The sequence below is a fragment of the Pseudophryne corroboree genome, chromosome 2 (assembly GCF_028390025.1).
Source record: "Pseudophryne corroboree isolate aPseCor3 chromosome 2, aPseCor3.hap2, whole genome shotgun sequence".
In the NCBI taxonomy this organism is placed as follows: domain Eukaryota; kingdom Metazoa; phylum Chordata; class Amphibia; order Anura; family Myobatrachidae; genus Pseudophryne; species Pseudophryne corroboree.
This window is the reverse complement of record NC_086445.1, coordinates 74,667,872-74,681,424: the sequence shown is the minus strand read 5'-3', so window position 1 is coordinate 74,681,424 and position 13,553 is coordinate 74,667,872. Positions and strand designations below refer to the sequence as shown.

At 48.7% G+C, this 13,553-nt stretch overlaps 1 long non-coding RNA gene across 1 annotated transcript in view; it reads right to left on the bottom strand.

Annotated features, from left to right (window-relative positions):
* LOC135050510 (uncharacterized) overlaps nucleotides 1-13,288 on the bottom strand; it is a 97,462-nt gene extending 84,174 nt beyond the window's left edge. Inside the window, exon 1 of the long non-coding RNA XR_010241638.1 lies at nucleotides 13,178-13,288. This is a non-coding gene — a long non-coding RNA (uncharacterized LOC135050510). The remainder of the gene's footprint in view (nucleotides 1-13,177) is intronic.
* Between the last annotated feature and the right edge of the window lie 265 nt (nucleotides 13,289-13,553).

Sequence of the window (13,553 nt, the reverse complement as noted above, 5' to 3'; positions counted from 1 at the left end):
ATAGGGCCTAATTCAGACCCGATCGCTGCAGCAGCAGCGCTCGCCGTCTGTAGCCCTGCCTGTAGTGTGCCCGTGCAGCAGGTGCACTGCAAGTGTGCACCCAGTGAGATACGAAAGCATCTCACTGGTGCGATCGCCTCTGCCTGATTGATAGGTAGTGGCGGTCGTGGGGCAAGAGGGGGCCTGCCAATGGCGTTAGAACGAGTTGGGGGGGGGGGCGCAGCCCGGACAACGCAGGCGTGTTCAGACCGTTGCCGGGGCGGTCACACGCAGCAGCTGCGACCCAGAAAGTGGCAGCTAGGCTGCGCAGGCAGGGAGCTACTTATCGGATGTGAAAGCATTGCAGCCGTGCGATGCTTTTGCACCTGTGCGGGGAAGAATAGGGCCTGACATGCGGAGTGTACTAGCCAGTGCCAGATTAAGGTTCACATGGGCCTGGAGCTGAAATTTATGAAGGGCCTATTGTGTGCCTCTGATGGAGGTGTGACAGTCGCTGCGGTGGTGTGACTAATGATGTGACCAGTGTGGTGTGGTCTAAATAGGGTGTGTGGCCATCTCCATGAAGATCATAGCTAGTGTTTACCTTTAATCACTTAATAGTTAACTATAACAATAAAAAGTTTGTGACCATCATATAATACAGAACATCCGTGACTATAATATCAAGCATGGAGCATCACAGTGACCGCCATATAATACATAGAGCTGTATCAACATGCAAAGAAGGATGAAGGGCAATGATGGGGCAAAACAGAGCAGATGTGGAAAGTTTACAAAAGATGGGGGCAATACAGACAGAGAACTGAGGGCTCCTGGGACACACTTACCGACACAGACGACACTAACTGACATAAACCCCCTACTGACACAAACACACTTCTATAGACATGCACACACACACACCACTTATTCACACACACGACTGACACACGTTACTGACAAACACCTACTGATACACACATTTATTGATTCAGACACCACTTACTGACAGATACCCATTACGGACACAGACATCACTTATTGGCACATACTTAATGACAGACACCCCTTACTGACACAGATACAACTTACTGACACAAACACACCTTACTGACAGATGGCACTTACGTACACAGATACCCCTTACTGACACAGATACAACTTACTGACACAAACACACCTTACTGACAGATGGCACTTACTTACACAGACACCCCTTAATAAAACAGATTCCACTTACTGATATGGTACACTGATACAGACACACTTTCTGGCACATACACACTAAAGGTGCATACACACGGAGAGATTTTGACTATGAGAGATTGTGACTGAGCGTTATGCACTTTCTGAGCAAATTTGACTATATAGTCAAAATCGCTTAGCTATATCGCTCCGTGTGTATGGACATTTACTGACAAACACACTTACTGACAACCAAATTTACTGACACAAACACCCTTTACGGATACCACTTACTAACACAGACACCCTTTACTGATACAGATTCCACCTACTGACAAACATACTGATAGTCAAACTTACTCATAGGCGTGCGCAGCTAATTTTATTAGGGGGTGCAACCCCGGAGGGGCATGTCTAGCACTGCCTTTTGGACGTACCTAGCACCGCCCATAGACATGTCTAGAACTATTTTACAATCTCTCAGTAAAATCACATGGCTTAATCTAATTTCTCCCTAATAAAGTAGATATAATACACCCCAGAGTAAAAAAATTAAATATAATGGTGCGACCACCAGGCAGTACTTACGGTCCGCTACGGCATAACCATGAGTGCTAGCTGAGTGCTGAGTTGCACTGTACCCTATCACTGCTTACACTTCCCCAATCTATCCCTGACCCAGTGGTGGAACTAGAGAGTGATGGGCCTAGGTGCATATGCATTCCCCTCCCGACCCCCACCCCATACACACCCCTTGCACCCCCCAGCATTACACCCTAATTTTGAGTGGGCCACTCTGAAAAGTACGGGAGATTTACTGAGCCAAATGGAAGGCGATCACGAGCCTGCCTGGCGGAATACCAGCGCCACAGGCTTTTCTCCCTCTGTGGGTGTCCACGACACCCATAGAGGGAGAATAGATCTTGTGGCAAGCGGAGCGAGCCACCGAGCCCGCAGCGTGGCGAGCCTACAAGGGGTTTTCTAGCACTCGCCCAGCTGCAGGACATATTGGTGGTCGGTATCCCACTGTCGGGATCATGACCGCCGGTAAGAGGTATGTATTCCGGGACGAACATTTCCATTTTAATATAACACAAGTAAGTTTATAATTTACACATGTGCCATCAGAGCCACATTTGTCTCTTTCTATGCCAACAGACCCCTCCTCTGCAGTACACTAGCATTTGTCACAAATGTCCTCATGCTCACTAGCTACTGACAGTAGTGCCCCTTATTTACAATATGAGTCAAAATTCACATTATGCCACACGGTATGAGCCGAAATTCACATTACGCCACACAGTATGAGCCGAAATTCACATTACGCCACACAGTATGAGCTGAAATTCACATTACAGCACATAGTATGAGCCAAAATTCACATTACGCCACACGGTATGAGCCGAAATTCACATTACGCCACACGGTATGAGCCGAAATTCACATTACGCCACACGGTATGAGCCGAAATTCACATTACGCCACACAGTATGAGCCGAAATTCACATTACGCCACACGGTATGAGCCGAAATTCACATTATGCCACACAGTATGAGCCAAAATTCACATTACGCCACACAGTATGAGCTGAAATTCACATTACAGCACATAGTATGAGCCAAAATTCACATTACGCCACACGGTATGAGCCGAAATTCACATTACGCCACAAAGTATGAGCCAAAATTCACATTATGCCACACAGTATGAGCCGAAATTCACATTACTCTACACAGTATGAGACAAAACTCACATTATGCCACACAGTATGAGCCAAATTCACTTTTTGCCATACAGTATGAGCTGAAATTAACATTACGCTACACAGTATGATCCAAAACTCACGTTATGTCACACAGTATGAGCCGGAATTCACATTATGGCAAACAGTATGCCCCCAGCAGTGCCAGATACGCATAATACCCCCGTGGTGCTCACCGCTATTATAAAAGTATAACACATTTTCTCTGACGTCCTAGTGGATGCTGGGGACTCCGTAAGGACCATGGGGAATAGCGGCTCCGCAGGAGACTGGGCACAAAAGTAAAGCTTTAGAACTACCTGGTGTGCACTGGCTCCTCCCCCTATGACCCTCCTCCAAGCCTCAGTTAGATTTTTGTGCCCGAACGAGAAGGGTGCACACTAGGTGGCTCTCCTGAGCTGCTTAGTGAAAAAGTTTAAGTTAGGTTTTTTATTTTCAGTGAGTCCTGATGGCAACAGGCTCACTGCATCGAGGGACTAAGGGGAGAAGAAGCGAACTCACCTGCGTGCAGAGTGGATTGGGCTTCTTAGGCTACTGGACATTAGCTCCAGAGGGACGATCACAGGCCCAGCCATGGATGGGTCCCAGAGCCGCGCCGCCGTCCCCCTTACAGAGCCAGAAGACGGAAGAGGTCCGGAAAATCGGCGGCAGAAGACGTTCTGTCTTCAACAAGGTAGCGCACAGCACTGCAGCTGTGCGCCATTGCTCTCAGCACACTTCACACTCCGGTCACTGAGGGTGCAGGGCGCTGGGGGGGGCGCCCTGAGACGCAATAAAAACACCTTGGATGGCAAAAAATGCATCACATATAGCTCCTGGGCTATATGGATGAATTTAACCCCTGCCAGAATTCACAGAAAAACGGGAGATAAGGCCGCCGAGAAGGGGGCGGAGCCTATCTCCTCAGCACACTGGCGCCATTTTCCCTCACAGCTCCGTTGGAGGGAAGCTCCCTGGCTCTCCCCTGCAGTCACTACACTACAGAAAGGGTTAAAAAAGAGAGGGGGGCACTAATTAGGCGCAGTATTAAAGATACAGCAGCTATAAGGGGAAAAACACTTATATAAGGTTATCCCTGTATATATATAGCGCTCTGGTGTGTGCTGGCAAACTCTCCCTCTGTCTCCCCAAAGGGCTAGTGGGGTCCTGTCCTCTATCAGAGCATTCCCTGTGTGTGTGCTGTGTGTCGGTACGTTTGTGTCGACATGTATGAGGAGAAAAATGATGTGGAGACGGAGCAGATTGCCTGTAATAGTGATGTCACCCCCTAGGGGGTCGACACCTGAGTGGATGAACTGTTGGAAGGAATTACGTGACAGTGTCAGCTCTGTATAAAAGACAGTGGTTGACATGAGACAGCCGGCTACTCAGCTTGTGCCTGTCCAGACGTCTCATAGGCCGTCAGGGGCTCTAAAGCGCCCGTTACCTCAGATGGCAGATATAGACGCCGACACGGATACTGACTCCAGTGTCGACGGTGAAGAGACAAATGTGACTTCCAGTAGGGCCACACGTTACATGATTGAGGCAATGAAAAATGTTTTACACATTTCTGATAATACGAGTACCACCAAAAAGGGGTATTATGTTCGGTGAGGAAAAACTACCTGTAGTTTTCCTGAATCTGAGAAATTAAATTAGGTGTGTGATGATGCGTGGGTTTCCCCCGATAACAACTGATAATTTCTAAAATGTTATTGGCATTATATCCTTTCCCGCCAGAGGTTAGGGTGCGTTGGGAAACATCCCCTAGGGTGGATAAAGCGCTCACACGCTTGTAAGAACAAGGGCTCTACCCTCTCCTGAGATGGCCGCCCTTAAGGATCCTGCTGATAGAAAGCAGGACGGTATCCTAAAATGTATTTACACACATACTGGTGTTATACTGCGACCAGCAATCGCCTCAGCCTGGATGTGCAGTGCTGGGTTGGTGTGGTCGGATTCCCTGACTGAAAATATTGATACCCTAGATAGGGACAGTATATTATTGCCTATAGAACATTTAAAAGATGCATTTCTATATATGCGTGATGCACAGCGGAATATTTGCCGACTGGCATCAAGTCTAAGTGCGTTGTCCATTCCTGCCAGTAGAGGGTTATGGACACGACAGTGGTCAGGTGATGCGGATTCCAAACGGCATTTGGAAGTATTGCCTTATTAAAGGGAGGAGTTATTTGGGGTCGGTCTTTCAGACCTGGTGGCCACGGCAACAGCTGGGAAATCCACGTTTGTACCCCAGGTCGCCTCTCAACATAAGAAGACGCCGTATTATCAGGCGCAGTCTTTTCGTGGGCAAGCGGGCAAAAGGTTCCTCATTTCTGCCCCGTGACAGAGGGAGAGGAAAAGGCTGCAGAAATCAGCCAGTTCCCAGGAACAGAAGCCCTCTCCCGCCTCTGCCAAGCCCTCAGTATGACGCTGGGGCTTTACAAGCAGAATCAGGCACGGTGGGGGCCCGTCTCAATGAATTTCAGCGCGCAGTGGGCTCACTCGCAAGTAGACCCCTGGATCCTTCAAGGGATATCTCAGGGGTACAAATTGGAATTCGAGACGTCTCCCCCTCGCCGTTTCCTAAAGTCGGCTTTACCGATGTCTCCCTCTGACAGGGAGGCAGTTTTGGAAGCCATTCACAAGCTGTATTCCCAGCAGGTGATAATCAAGGTACCCCTCCTGCAACAGGGAACGGGGTATTATTCCACACTGTTGTGGTACCGAAGCCGGACGGCTCGGTGAGACCGATTCTAAATCTAAAATCTTGAACACTTACATACGGAGGTTCAAATTCAAGATTGAGTCACTCAGAGCAGTGATTGCGAACCTGGAAGAAGGGGACTACATGATGTCTCGGGACATCAAGGATGCTTACCTTCAGGTCCCAATTTACCTTTCTCACCAAGGGTACCTCAGGTTTGTGGTACAGAACTGTCACTATCAGTTCAGACGCTGCCGTATGGATGGTCCACGGCACCCCGGGTCTTTACCAAGGTAATGGCCGAAATGATGATACTCCTTCGAAGGAAGGGAATTTTAGTTATCCCTTACTTGGACGATTCCCTGATAAGGGTAAGATCCAGGGAACAGTTGGAGGTCGGTGTAGCACTATCTCAGGTAGTGTTGCGGCAGCACGATTGGATTCTCAATATTCCAAAATCGCAGCTGATTCCGACGACTCGTCTTCTGTTCCTAGGGGATGATCCTGGACACAGTCCAAAAAAAGGTGTTTCTCCCGGAGGAGAAAGTCAGGGAGTTATCCGAGCTAGTCAGGAACCTCCTATAACCGAGCCAAGTCTCAGTACATCAATGAAAGGGTTCTGGGAAAAATGGTGGCTTCCTACGAAGCAATCCCATTCGGCAGATTCCACGCAAGAACTTTCCAGTGGGACCTGCTGGACAAATGGTCCGGGTCGCATCTTCAGATGCATCAGCGGATAACCCTGTCACCAAGGACAAGGGTGTCTCTCCTGTGGTGGTTGCAGAGTGCTCATCTTCTAGAAGGCCGCAGATTCGGCATTCAGGACTGGGTCCTGGTGACCACGGATGCCAGCCTGCGAGGCTGGGGGGCAGTCACACAGGGAAGGAATTTCCAGGGCTTATGGTCAAGCCTGGAGACATCACTTCACATAAATATCCTGAAGCTAAGGGCCATTTACAATGCTCTAAGCTTAGCAAGACCTCTGCTTCAAGGTCAGCCGGGGTTGATCCAGTCGGACAACATCACGGCAGTCACCCACGTAAACAGACAGGGTGGCACAAGAAGCAGGAGGGCAATGGCAGAAGCTGCAAGGATTCTTCGCTGGGCGGAAAATCATGTGATAGCACTGTCAGCAGTATTCATTCCGGGAGTGGACAACTGGGAAGCAGACTTCCTCAGCAGATACGACCTCCACCCGGGAGAGTGGGGACTTCACCCAGAAGTCTTCCACATGATTATAAACCATTGGGAAAAACTCGACAGGTATTGCGCCAGGTCAAGGGACCCTCAGGCAATAGCTGTAGACGCTCTGGTAACACCATGGGTGTACCAGTCAGTGTATGTGTTCCCTCCTCTGCCTCTCATACCCAAGGTACTGAGAATTATAAGATGGAGAGGAGTAAGCACTATATTAGTGGCTCCGGATTGGCCAAGAAGGACTTGGTAACCGGAACTTCAAGAGATGCTCACGGAGGATCCGTGGCCTCTACCTCTAAGAAGGGACCTGCTCCAGCAAGGACCCTGTCTGTTCCAAGACTTACCGCGACTGCGTTTGACGGCATGGCGGTTGAACGCCGGATCCTGAAGGAAAAAGGCATTCCAGATGAAGTCATCCCTATCCTGATCAAAGCCAGGAAGGATGTAACCGCAAAACATTATCACCGCATTTGGCGAAAATATGTTGCGTGGTGCGAGGCCAGTAAGGCCCGACGGAGGAAATTCAACTGGGTCGATTACTACATTTCCTGCAAACAGGAGTGTCTATGGGCCTGAAATTGGGGTCCATTAAGGTTCAAATTTCGGCCCTGTCAATTTTCTTCCAAAAAGAACTAGCTTCAGTCCCTGAAGTTCAGACGTTTGTAAAAGGGGTACTGCATATACAGCCTCCTTTTGTGCCTCCAGTGGCACCTTGGGATCTCAATGTAGTTTTTTGGGTTCCAAAAGTCACATTGGTTTGAACCACTTAAATCTGTGGAGTTAAAATATCTCACATGGAAAGTGGTCATGCTGTTGGCCCTGGCCTGTGCCAGGCGCACGTCAGAATTGGCGGCTTTATCCTGTAAAAGCCCTTATCTGATTTTCCATTCGGACAGGGCGGAATTGAGGACTCGTCCTCAGTTTCTCCCTAAGGTGGTTTCAGCGTTTCACCTGAACCAACCTATGGTGGTGCCTGCGGCTACTAGGGACTTGGAGGACTCCAAGTTGCTAGACGTTGTCAGGGCCCTGAAAATATATGTTTCCAGGACGGCTGGAGTCAGAAAATCTGACTCGCTGTTTATCCTGTATGCACCCAACAAGCTGGGTGCTCCTGCTTCTAAGCAGACTATTGCTCGTTAGATTTGTAGTACAATTCAGCTTGCACATTCTGTGGCAGGCCTGCCACAGCCAAAAATCTGTAAATGCCCACTCCACAAGGAAGGTGGGCTCATCTTGGGCGGCTGCCCGAGGGGTCTCGGCTTTACAACTTTGCCGAGCAGCTACTTGGTCAGGAGCAAATACGTTTGTAAAAATTCTACAAATTTGATACCCTGGCTGAGGAGGACCTGGAGTTCTCTCATTTGGTGCTGCAGAGTCATCCGCACTCTCCCGCCCGTTTGGGAGCTTTGGTATAATCCCCATGGTCCTTACGGAGTCCCCAGCATCCACTAGGACGTCAGAGAAAATAAGAATTTACTTACCGATAATTCTATTTCTCGTAGTCCGTAGTGGATGCTGGGCGCCCATCCCAAGTGCGGATTGTCTGCAATACTGGTATATAGTTATTGTTACCAAAAATCGGGTTATTGCTGTAGTGAGCCATCTTTTCTAGAGGCTCCTCTGTTATCATGCTGTTAACTGGGTTTAGATCACAAGTTATACGGTGTGATTGGTGTGGCTGGTGTGAGTCTTACCCGGGATTCAAAATCCTTCCTTATTGTGTACGCTCGTCCGGGCACAGTATCCTAACTGAGGCTTGGAGGAGGGTCATAGGGGGAGGAGCCAGTGCACACCAGGTAGTTCTAAAGCTTTACTTTTGTGCCCAGTCTCCTGCGGAGCCGCTATTCCCCATGGTCCTTACGGAGTCCCCAGCATCCACTACGGACTACGAGAAATAGAATTATCGGTAAGTAAATTCTTATTATTAATAATAAATATTTTGAGGGATATAAGTAACCCATAGTAATAAAAAAAAAATCTAAATTTAACATATATTAAAACAGAGCTGTCTCAGTGACACACTGACAGATAAGAGTGTGTCTTACCCTCTCTGCTGAGCGCTGAACTATCTCAGGCTCACTCAGCTGTGTCCTCCGCTCCGGCTGCGGCTCCGATTCCTCCTGAGATGAACGCTACCTGGGCTGGGCCTGTGATGTTGGTGTGGCTGGCGGCGGCAGTTGCAGGACAGTGAGGACACGGCGCAGGAGCAAACACAGGATTTCTATGGCAGGGTTTCCATATATTATATATACATACACACACACACACACACACACATACATATAGACAAGGTGTGGAGGCGTCACTCAGAGGCTTTCACACGGTGTATAAATCAAGCCAGGTGTGGTTATTCAAGTCAACGTTTCGGGGGACGAACCCCCTTCCTCAGGACACTACAAACAGTCCCCGAAACATTGACTTGAATAAACTCACCTGGCTTGATTTATACACCGCCTCTGTATCGGGGCTGCACCACCCCTAGGAAGGCACCAGGGCAAATACACCTTAGGGGATGTTGGAGTGCCGGACTGCTGGATGGACTAATATATATATATGTTCGCAAAGCCGTCACTCCACTGCTGTACATAAATTACTTGCGGCCGGTGCCCTCCAGGTGTATTCGGCCAGAACGGTCAGTCACAATACGTCACAGGTAGGCGGCACTTACGGCGGCTATGAATAATCACACGGACCCCAGCAGTTTGATCAACGTTTCAATCTTGTATTCAGATTTTATTTTAATTTTATTTTTTTCAACAAAAACAATGGGCGGAACTCTTAGGAGATGTTAATAATTACACCACATCACAGCATGTCACCAATCACATAGTACACATACATACACAGCATATACACACACACACACACACAATAGTATACATACACATACATGACATACTTACATACATAAACACAGACATAGCAGTAGTACACAACATGCATACATAAAGTAGACACACATGGTAGCATACATATACACAGCAGACACAGCTGACACCATATGTACTGTACACACACATCTCTTTCACAAAAAATAAAACACAGCCACCATATATAGACGCTGCCAGCCCCTGCCGTGTCAGCGAGAGCCCGCCCGGCCAGCATCTTTAATCAAAGACGCCCGCGTACCGACCCCCCCACCAGACCCACCACCTGACGTGCGTCCCATACCTGCAGACATGAGACCGTGCACCCGACTCGGCCGGTCCACCCCCAAGAGAAGGGAAATGCCTGAGGAGCTGCTCGCCTCTCACTCACCCCGCTGCGTGCGCGTAGCCGCGGGAGAAGACTGGAGGGCGCGGGCGGGAGGTGGAGCTTAACCTCAGTCACCCCCTGTGCGTCCGCTGGGAAACCATGGCCCATTAGTGACAGCAGCATATGATGATGTGCCTCTAGTCTATAAATATATTGTCCACGGCGGCTGGCGCAGCAGCTCAGTTTGTCGGTGACAGACTGCAATAAGCAGCGCTGGCACAGCAGCAAGCTGAGATCGAGGGCTTATCATAGCCCGCGGCGATCATTGCAGGCGGGTGGTGCAAGACATTAGGGGGTGCCTGTGCGCACCAGGCACCCCCCGTGCGCACGCCTATGAACTTACTGACACACTGATGCACACACTTATTGATGCAGATACCCCTTACTGACAGATACCACTTACTGACACACATACCACTTACTGACACACACGACAGATACCACTTACTGACACATATACCATTTACTGAGACATAGACCACTTAATGATCGATACCGCTTACTGACACACACATACTGACTCAGATACCACTTACTGACACAAAAAATACAGATAAACTTACTGACAAAGAAACCACTTAAATATGGGAGAGGAGACCCCCAAGCCTGGTGTGTTCTGCAACTCGCCGGGTTTTGCATGCCAGCTCTGCTCTGACATCCATGGAAGCATGGGCGATCCAACACGGTTTTCCAATGGACAGTAAACTGCGCATGTGCAGAACAGGTCCTGCAATCGCATCGTGGGGATGCTAACGTCTCTGCCTGATTGACAGGCAGATGCATTCAGAGAGAGGGGCAGGGGAGGCCGACGTTTATGGAAACGGGAGTGGCGAGGCCTTGGCCAAGCAAGCCGCACAGTGACTGCTAGTCTGAGTAAACTCAGGCTTACTAGCCTGCAATCACAGATGAACATCGCGACCGATGGTTGCTATGTTCATCCAGAACTGCGATTGCATTACAGTTTAGAGATCGCAAATGCAGGAAGGCGGTGGTATGCACCTCCACCTGCAATTGCATTGCTAAGTTTTGCATTTGCAAAGCCCTATGTTCCCTACCATATGTACACGCACACACTTACACACTAGAGTTAATTTATGCCAAGAACCAATTAACCTGTGGGAGGAAACCAGAGCACCTGGAGGAAACCCACACAAGTATGGGGAGAATATACAAACTCCACACAGAGCCATTGTGGGAATCAAACCCACAACCTCAGTGCTGTGAATAAATGGAGTCATCTGTAACTTTATTATACATAAATGACCTTTAATATGAGAGAACTCCACCCCTCTATAATACACTTTCAGATTATCGACACAAGTTCCATTCTATGACAATACCAAACACATCCTACATTAAATTAGACCCATACCAAAATTCTGAAAATACTTGGGGTTAAATAAAATGAACCAATTTCATTTTTGTGCAATTACCCTATAAAAAAATATGTATACAGTATTTAATTCTTATATGCCTCCTGCCTTCACTCCTTATATAGGCATGGATTCAGCTTGTGTTTAGGGAGGCCAATCCCGGGGCATTTTTTCAATCCCGGGAATCGGGATTGAAAAATGCTCAATCGCGGGATTCCCGGGATCCCAGGATTGAACCGTGATTCAATTTTTCTCCCACCCCGCCCCGCCCATTTCAAATTTAGATTAAAAATAAATAAATAACATACTCACTACAGGCATGAGCACAGTCTGGCGGCGTCCTCCTCCATTTAAGGTCAAAGAAGGCGGGCTGGAGGGCAGCCACGATGCAGACCAGATGCGGCGGTCCGCCGGAGGGAAGGTGTGTGGATGCGCAGCGTGACCTTGCTGACGTCACGCCGTGCACAGCCGGGGCCGGCCTCCTCCACTGATCAGGTGGGCTGGAAGGCAGCTGAAGAGTAGATGCTGCGGGCCACCGGAGGAAAGGTGTGAGATGTGCACGCCACGCACAGCCAGGGCCGGGCAGCGTCTGAGGCTGAGCCGAGCGCTAGTGCTCAGCAGCGCTGCCTGGACAAGAAAACCAAAATGCCCATGTGCAGTTTAATCCCGTGAATCCCGGGATTGGAGGCTCCAATCCCGGGATTCAAATCCCGGCATTTTTGGCCTCAAATCCCGGGATCCCGCCGATCCCGGGATTGGCCACCCTACTTGTGTTGTAGTCTTGCGAAAAATCGCAAAACTAAAACTCCTTTCTCTAGCATGCCGGGTCCTTCGCTAATTGCATTTTAAGGGAAGCCCCTTGTCAGTTGCCGGGCCGACATGTTTTGGATCGCAGTGGCTGCAATGAATGTTACGCAGCCTGCCCCACAAACGGTCCGGACACACCTCCGTCGCCCGGACTGCACCCCTGCATCACCGAATCCAAAACGCCGCCCACACCGGGACTTACACTGCGTGCAATCACAATCTTAGACTTCACGCATGCCCGCAGCGGTGTGCATGCTCAGAAGTGCGGAATTCTCTTCTGCTAACGATACTGAATCGGGCCCGTAACGTCTCATTAATGTGTGCAACCTGTTCTCTTTTATGCTTAATTTTAATGTGTACTTTATTTAAGTCACGTGTTCTCCCCTCACATATATATATTTAAGTTGTACCCCCGGTCTCCTCTTAAATAATCAATTTGTGTCCCCTGCCCAGCCTTATATATTTATCTTGTGCTTCCAGTTCTCCCTTATATAGTTAACATATGCCACTGTCTCAGCGTTAGATAATATTGTTCTGCCACCTACACCCCACATTTATATTTAACTTGTGCCCATCCTTCCCTTATATATTTAAATTGTGCCGCTATCTAATCTTAAATAATATATTAATGTATGATTTTATTAATTTGTCACATGCCCCCATACATATTTAATTATATTGTCACTTGTCCCGTGATATGTATTTAGTTTGTACCCACATCCCCCCTTTTATATTTAAGTTGCGCCTCCTGAGTGACCCCGTTTATATTAAAATTGTGGCCCTTTTCCTCCTTATATTTAACTTATGCCCACTAACCCCCCTTTTATATATTTGTATAACTTGAGCTTCCTGTCCCCCCTTTTACAATATCATTATTTAACTTATGCCCCGTTCTCTAATATATGTACTGATGTTATGAAACCTACCTTGCTCTTCTGCTGTGCTGTAACTTGTATTTATTATATGCAGCCCCGCACCATCCAGGGTAAACTGAAGGGACTTACTGTATGTGCTGCCAGTGCCACAAGCCACATCGAGTGCGGGGGCGGAGCTTCGGGCGGTCTGGGGGCGGAGCCTCGGACGTGACTGGGGGCGGAGCCTCAGGCATATATGGCAGCAGCCCGTTCTGGACAGGCTTTGGGGTAGTCACTGTCAGAAGTCGGACTTTAGCCAGCCGATCAGGATCAGGGGTGGAGGTGAGTGAGCAGCTGGTGATGACAGGATTTTTTTTTTTTCTCCTGTCAACACTGGCTGCACTAGAGGGAGCCTCTGGGCCTATTTTCAATGGGGGGCCTGGAGCTG